Below are 9094 nucleotides of genomic sequence, written 5' to 3' on the forward strand. Positions count from 1 at the left end.
ATGGGCCACCTGGGAAGCCTCCTCTACTTTTGGTGATAACCTAGTCATCTTTTAGGATCCAGTTCAGAAGTTTTCTCTTTTGTGAAAACTTTCTTAGCTTCCCAAACAAAGTGATTTTCCTTCCTTTATGTTATCACTGTAGCTTATTCATATCTGTTATTGTAGCAATAAGTGGTGTCTTGCAATTGCTTGTTTATATATCCACACCTAGCCTCTAAGCACCTTGACAGCAAAGAAAATATATTATGTATTTTTCTCTGCCTGGCATGTAGAAAGCAGCAAAAAAGAAACTTGTGATGCATCATAAATGATTGCTCTTTTTGCTTCATTGTAGCAATTCAGTGTCTTGCAATTATTTATTTAATCATCCACTCCAATTCCAGACTCAGTATCTTAAGGGCAGAGACTATGCCTTAAGTATTTTTATCTGACTAACATATAAGATGAGTGAATAAACAGATGAGTTAATTTGGGAAACTGGCTATCAATAATAACATTTCATATCTGTAATGACCATTAAATTTTCCTAATGAGAAGATATGCAACATAAATACTAGATCACTTGAGAAAGACCCAGCAAGAATGTTGTTGGGTGAAAGTTATCAACTAAGGTGATTGTGCAAGAATAAAACTGTCTCCCTCGGCCCCCCATAAAATATTAGGAAATAATGATCTGGAAAGGATATGGTACCAGATGTGCTAGAAGTAGGTGACTCAGTGGTAAAGAATCTGCTTGCAATAAGGTGGACCTGTGTTCGATCCCTGGGTTGGAAAGATCCCTTAGATGAGGGACTGGTGACCCACCCCAGTATTCTTGCCTGGGAGATCCCATGGACAGAGGAGCCTGGTAGGTTACAGTCCATGGGGTCACAAAGAGTTGGACACGACTGAGCACTTAGCATCACCTGAAGCCTATAAAGTCAGCCCACCTTGCTGCTCATGACAATCTATAAAGGAGACTTAGAAAAACTCCAGGGGTCCTGATTTGAGAGCATTTTCCTCGCTCTCGGTGCAATCCTCCTTCCTCTCACCTAGACTCAGCCCTGGGACATTTAAAAGATGCCCACAAAGCTCCAAGGCTCCAGGTTCCCATCCTCATAGGGCTCTTACCCCAGAGGGCATCCCGTCTAACTACTAGATGTCAAGTAGCGAACACACTGGCCCTCAATTCTCTCTCTCCAGTTAGGTTCACCGGCACCCATATTCTGGTTGTTCACTGATCCCATGGGCCCTCCAAGCCATTTGCAATCAATCACATCCTTTGTGTATCCACTTCATCCATTTCCAGCTTCGAGTCCATGGTTCATCACTGTAATAGATCTCTTGGATATGCTCTCAATGCCCTAGACAATGGGTCAGTGAGATAAGCCCTTCAATCCAAATAGCCCACAAACAGGTTTTATAAATAGTGTTGAGTTGGAACACAGCCATCCTCCCCTTTAATTGAGATATTGTCTGCGGCTGCTTTTGCACTAAAGTGATGAGCTGAGTAGTTTTGACAGACATTGTGTGGCTGCAAAGCAAGCCATAACTAATTTCACGTCCTTGTAATCATAAGGAAAGGGACAAACTTCTGCACACTTAAAGGTGGACCAGGGAAGAAATGTTTCCGCTCTGTGAAACACTGAACTTGTAGTTCTATCAATGACTTAATAATGTTCTACTAAAGGCCCGTTAAATCTGTACATGTTACTTTTACTTTGGGTTCTCCATTGAGGCCCTTGGGGTGAGGCTGAGATCCTTTCCCTGATTGTGTTTGTAGATACCAGAGGACTTGACCAGGGCTTATGTTAGGAAGGAGGAAGGAAGGACAGTTGGAGATTTGGTGAACTGACCTGCACTGCGTAACGCAGAGGGGAGAATGTGGTCACTCAGGATACATGGACGTGATTCCACGCCTTATCCCAGGTCCAGTGGTGATGACACTTGCCGACGGTCTGTTCCTTTTTCAAGAATGTGATTTCTCTCAAACATCCACTAGGGGAGTGAAAAGCCCCTTGGAACTTCTCATTCCCATCACATTCTATTAATAATTCATGGTGGTAGACTTCCCTTTACAAGAAGCCTCTGTGGTCTTCCTTTGCCCTGTGGACCAGACATCCTAAATAGTTTTCATCTTCTGCTTCTGATAAGCATGTAATTGCATGTAACAAAAAAAGAGTCCACTGATAGTTTCAATAAAATAAAAGACTTTTAATAAATACTTATTGAGCTAAAACAAAAAATGACATATTCAGGTGAGAAAAAGACCCAGGCATCTGAAGAAAAGCATATGTTAATTATGCAATTCATGATTTTACTTTGAAAATAGTTAAAAAACCAACACGTGCATCTGATTATCTCATATTCCTCGTCTCCAGGCTGCCCTTTGCATGCTTTCTGTGCACAGATACTTTTCACCATTGTGATTCTGACACGCAAACCATCTCATCCCTTCTGCATTAACAATGACACAGAGGCAGCCAGTATCAGGCCAATAGGAAATGAACTACGGTTCTGATTTTATCCCAACAGGAAAGAAGAGATGTTTATAATTTCCCAGTAGGAAATCAGATCTATTTCTCTGCATAGCTTGACAAGATGGTATGTCTTTTCCCTCTCTATTAACTTAATACCAAAATAAATGGCAACTCAGAGTTAAATGAACAGGAATAGACTGCTAATGTCAATCAAAATATATGCCAATCTCACTTCTACTGTCAGTTGCATGGAACTCACGTTCATTACTGAAAGTATTTATAATTTTCTTTCCTCATTGTCTAAATCAGAGAAAGAGAGAAAAAAAGCCAGACTATGGAACTTCCCTGGTGGTGCAATGGTTAAGAATCTGCCTCCCAATGCAGGGACATGGGTTCAATCCCTGGCCAAGGAACTAAGATCCACATGCCCTGGAGCAACTTAGCCAGTGCACCGCAACTGCTGAGCCTGTGGGTCTCAACTACTGAGCCCATGCTTTAGAGCTCATGCTCTGCAACGAGAGAAGCCCCCTTGCGTCACAACTAGAGAAAAAGGCCACATGGCACAACAAAGACCTGGACTGCCCCCCCACAAAATGCCAGACTACAACTTACATCACATCATTTTATTTCAAGAGTTGTCTTCCTATAATTTCCCCTAACTCTCCTCATCCAGTCGACCCCCACCACCATTTTTAGCTGGAAGGTTACATATGAAATCAATGACACACTGCTCATATTTACCTGAAAATGAAAATATAAATCCATCTGTGTAAAAATGATCCCTTAAATCAAATTTCCAGACTCAGAAACCTCCTATTTAATGCCCAGAGCTAGTCTCAGATCCTCAGATATATATTTTGCTGCTTTCCAAGTTGAAAAACATATTCTAGATGACTCATGCTTCAGTGCCGATTTTTCCCTAGCAACATGAAATGGACAGGAGAAGGAGCCTGGTTTACTGACAGCAGCTGTCTACCTGTGGGTGGGCACTGGCAAGTGCTTCCATGTGCATCACACTTAAGACGCTTCTTCTAGGAGGCTTCTTATCAAAACAGTGTGTAAAGCGGTGACGCTCCCAAGGAAGTGACGGATAAAGACAGAGCCCGTAAATTGGTGCCCAAGGTTGGCCTATGCTCTTGTCAGGACATTTATGAATTCCTCCACTGACAACTGTCTTCATCTGGGGTAAGTGGTCATATGGTTTGTGGTGACTGCAGGGAGGAAATTTAAAAATAGAGAAGAACAAATGTTAGCTTAGATGCCTGCATTGCCATCAGATATTCATTGATATCCGAAAGAAATGGGGCCAGTTATGTACATTCATATAAATGTGTCTATCTCTTACTATATACTTGTCATCTGTTAAAGAGGGTACACACCTGTAAGATTTATTACTGCAGTGTCTTTGGAGAATGCATGCTCAGTTACTCAGTCGTATCCCACTCTTTGCAACCCTATGGACACAAAGAGGCTCCTGCCAGGCTCCTCTGTCCATGGGATTTCCAAGGCAAGAATACTGGAGTGGGTTGCAATTTCCTCCTCCAGGAGATCTTCCTGACCTAGGGATCAAACCCACATCTCTTTTTGTCTCCTGCGTTGGCAGGCGGGTTCTTTACCACTAGTGCCACCTGGGAAGCCCAACAGTAGTGAGGACTTAAATAGTATAGTAAGAACTTCTATAGTAAGATCTTCTAGAATCTCATACATGGATCTCTTCCTGGGAGGAGATCCCTGAACATGCCCACACAGTTAAAATGATGTTTTGTAAAGAGTCATTAGAATCATGTCTTCCTATTTGGTTCCATACATCAAGGGGAGGATGATGCCTATAAATAATGGCTAAACTTATTATATTAAATCGCACCTATGTCTTAAATAATACTGCATCGTAGATGTCATGTGTAAATTGCTTTTCTTCGTGACCTTCTGAATTCAATATAGTAAAACCTATTGTATGGTTTATTGTAAAGTGTATTTACCTCTTAGGCACGCAAGGCCCCTAGAAGCCTCTCACGACAGGTAGAAGGAGAAGAAAGTTAAGTCAAACTTTCAGTTGTTGTTAGGTTATCCAGTCTGATAAAGAGGTCTCAGTGAAAGCTACTCCAGCACAAACAAATCAACAACAAAAAAGAGCTGCTGTCAGGCTATTTTTTTTTAAATTTAAGTTTATTTATTTTAATTGGGGGCTAATTACTTTACAATATTGTATTGGTTCTGCCACACATCAACATGAATCCACCACGGGCGTACACGTGTCCCCCATCCTGATCAGCTGACTAGCGACTCCTTGAGATTCTGGGGTCTCAAGATAGTCTTGGCCTTCTTCTCCTGGGGCCAACACTGAGGCCCCTGCTACTGAAATCTGGTCTACATTCATTGGTTAGAAAGATTAAATAGTAAGTTCATTTGCTCGAGCACATGATTAAGTTACGGTAAAACTAATGTGGTTGGAAATGAATTAATTTGAGTTTTAAAAGTAAGCTTTCTCTGTTATGTTTTTATCAAGAAAAGGAATCACTGAAGTGATAAGGCAGTAAACATAAGTGGGAAACTCATACACGGAAGTCAACAGAGCCAAGTCAGTCTGTGAGGCTACGATGAGGTTAGGAACAAGCCAGTTTCCGGAAAATTGAGATTTATCGCCTATAATCCAGGAATACAGAACAAAAGCTGTATTTTCTGATACAGAGTAATGCCCAAGCTGGGGTTCTATGTGGGATTTTTTTTTTTTTAGTCTTAATATATGATTACTAGAGTAAAAAAGTTTTTCCCCAGAGAAATATTGGTTTAAAAAATGCTTTAAGGGACTTCCCTGGTGGTCCTGTGGTTGAGACTCCAACTTCCAATTCAGGGAGCTCAGGTTCCATACCTGGTCAGGGAACTAAGATCCCACATGGCCATGCAGCGTGGTCAAGAAGTAAAAATTAATGATGCTTTCAGCTAACTAGATGGTCAGGCAGTTCCTAAAACAGTTGCTTTGTACAGTGAGTGTTAATATGATGTTCTCTCTGGAGAGTATACTTCCACAAAGGAGCCTCACAGAAACATTTAACAACTGACTGTAATTTGTGATTAACAATTCCTATGATAACTGGTTTGCATTATAGTAAATATACAGGCCACCCCCTTAATTAATTCTTACCGCAAAATCTACAGATGATGTGATAGAGTATCTATAGGAATTTTTTTAAAGAATCTTTTGATGTGGACCATTTTTAAAGTCTTTGTTGAATTTGTTGCAATATTACTTTTGTTCTATGCCTAAGTTTTATAGCTGTGAGGCATGTGGGACCCCAGCTCCCCGATCAGGGACCGAACCTTCACCCCCTGCACTGGAAAGCGAAGTCCTAACCACTGGACCATCAGGGAAGTCCCTGTGTGGATGTTAAACAAGCACTTCTTGGGGTTGAGGGTTGGAGGGTTGGAGTGACTTGTAGTGTTCAGCTATATTCTTGGTGTAAATAAACCCACCATGGCTGATTTCAGAGTACCAACATGATCCCACAGATTGTGGAGCTGGGGAGAGATGTATATTGGCCACCATTAGAGAGTGTTTCTACCATCTGGATACAAATAAAAATTAAGAAACTTTACTCAAGAGGATAGAGCAGAGTAAGATGCAATTAAATAGTGTTGAGTTTAAAGTGTTTATACCTTTTTATAGAATATAACAACATAATATTATGTAGTAATACAAATTATGTGATTTTTAATAACTATTTAACAACTAGTTTGAAAATTTCCTAGAAATTTAACAGTTGGTTCTTGTGCACTTGTGTGAGCTGGCTCCAGTGTATCATAACTTTCAGAGCTAAGTAATATTTTTGTTAGGAACAAAGGTTTTATTTTTAAGGAATGAAAATGTAAAAGGACTTCAGTTAATGTATATTGCTGTGTCTAGATGAGTACTTTCTAGACACACTATTTCTCTTTTTTTAAGCTTTTTATTTTGTATTAGGGTATAGCCAATTAACAAACTGTGAGAGCTGGACTATAAAGAAAGCTGAGTGCCGAAGAACTGATGCTTTTGAACTGTGGTGTTGGAGAAGATGCTTGAGAGTCCCTTGGACTGCAAGGAGATCCAACCAGTCCATCCTAAAGGAAATCAGTCCTGAATTTTCATTGGAAGGACTGAAGCTGAAACTTCAATACTTTGGCCACCTGATGTGAAGAATTGACTCATTAGAAAAGACCCTGATGCTGGGAAAGATTGAAGGCAGGAGGAGAAGGGGACGACAGAGGATGAGATGGTTGGATGGCATCACTGACTCGATGGACATGAGTTTGAGTAAGCTCTGGCAGTTGGTGATGGACAGGGAAGCCTGGTGTGCTGCAGTCCATGAGGTCACAAAGAGTCGGACATGACTGAGTGACTGAACTGAACTGATTGCATACAAAGAAAAGTCCTTCTTCTCTGCCTTCAAGTTTTGCCTGATCCTTTGTCCCCGTGTCTGACCACTGGGGCTGCTGTTCATGGGTCCTACTGCAGAAGTTCATACCCTTTCCCAAATGTCTCCCAGGCTCTTCTGTGTTCATATCCTTGGTCCTAACATTACTGTGACATCAGTCATCTTCCTCCTTAACTTCCTCATCACATTCTCCAAGGGTGTGATGGATTACTCAGCCAAGGGAGTGACTATTATGGCTAACACTTAATGTTGGTGCAAATTAGTGTTCACCTCTAAAGTTTGCTGAAGACCTGTTTTCTGTTTCCACAGGGAACCTACTGTGCCTTCAGGGATGCGGGTGAAAACCCAGCATTTCTACAAACACTGCATTTCATCTTCCTAAAATGAAACTAGATAAAAAGTATGATATTCAAAGAGACAATTTATTACCTCAGAAAATCCCTCCTTGCAGTAGCTTTTAGCCTTAAGGTTAATATAAAATACTTGACATGATGTGTTGTATGTAGGTTTTATGGTTCCATTACATTCTTTTCTGTGTATGTATGCTCAGTCGCTCAGTTGTGTCCAACTTTCTGAAACCCCACCAAGCTCCTCTGTCCATGGAATTTTCCAAGCAAAAATAATGGAGCAGGCTGCCATTTCCTTCTCCAGGGGAACTTCCCAACCCAGGGACTGAAACCATGTCTCTTGAGTCTCCTACATTGGCAGCCAGATTCTTTAACACTCGCATCACCTGGGAAGCCCTTTCTTTTTCTAGTAGCTTTATAATAGATATTAATGCCATAAAAAAGTCATCACTAAAACGTAAAGTTCATAGGTAAGGCTCCTAATATTAGAAAATGGGACATATTCAAGAGGCCTTTTGTGACTGACTTTCTGGAGTCAGGAGTCTAGATAATAGAGAAATAGGAATGAATATCAATAATATTTTAAACAAATGGAATACTAGCAAATATGGGATTGGTTTACTTGTGAATGTTTAACTGAGTATTTAAGAATTATTAATAATTTAATTCCATTTATAATTATTTAATAGATTCTGAGAGAGATTTTTTTATTCTCAATACTTCTTTTCTAAAAACAGGAATTGGAATAATTTTAGGAGTAAGTATAAACCTGAATTTTGAAAGGGTCAATCATAGTTCAGGATTTGGAAGATAAAATGTTCAAGTGAGCCTTGAGCTTAGTGTAACACATGTGCTGCTTCAATCCTTTTTGCAATAATACCTCAGAGCAAATAAAACCAGCTGTGTACGTGAAAAATTCAAATTAAGTATGTTTCAAACAGCCGCTGGTACTGAAGAATCCATTTGCAACTCTATTCTATTTCTTCTGTTACTGAATTCAAGCAAATAGATTGTCAATAAAACTTCATGAGTATCTAAAGTCAGAACATCTCTGATTTATGACAAACACTAATATAACCCAAAGGTTGTTATTGAGCAGAGCTAAAAGATATCAGAAAACAAGATGATAGAGATAGGTAAATGATAGAGATGAGTAATGCGTTATGTGTCTAAATATTATGAATATTAAATATCATCCTTAGTAACACAGTAAACCCAGAATTTTAAGAATTATATATTTATTTACTGTTTATATATAGTTCACATATTGTTCACACAGTTATGTGTACATGTGAAGTATTTTGATAGTTTATTTAAAATTGGCCTAAGAAATTTTATAATTGTTTTCTAGCAAAATTACAAGTTTATTCATTAATTCTAGCTAAATAATCTAGCTATTACAAGTAAAGGCAGGGTTAATTTAAGATTATTACTATAGTTACAGAAATGATATCATTTTCCTATGAAACAGAATTTTTGAGAGATTAGTCTGTACCCTTATCTTTGAGAAACTCTGGGTACAAGGTCTCTCCTTGGAAGTAGATGAGCTACCTTGATGCAGGTGAGGGTTGCATGATGCTGTCATTGGTCACAATTGGCCCCAGGCCCCTATGAGCCCATTTTCAGCTCACAAGGAGATATATGTAGCCCACCCTGGAGAAGCTCCGGGTTTTTGCCTCCCATCAACATCCTTGAGCCACAGGCCTGAGCTAAAGGAGGTGACATACTTACTCATCTTTCTTGTGTCCCCTCCCTACTCATGCCTTGAGAAGTCTGGCTCTGGGTAGAAAGAGATGGAGAATGAGGCAGAGTAACTTCGAGGCTCTGGATCATTCCAGCAGGAGGTCTGTTAGTTTGGTGCTGCTTTTAACTTCAGGGG

This window comes from Bubalus bubalis, chromosome 15, assembly GCF_019923935.1.
Source record: "Bubalus bubalis isolate 160015118507 breed Murrah chromosome 15, NDDB_SH_1, whole genome shotgun sequence".
NCBI classification, from domain to species: Eukaryota; Metazoa; Chordata; class Mammalia; order Artiodactyla; family Bovidae; genus Bubalus; species Bubalus bubalis.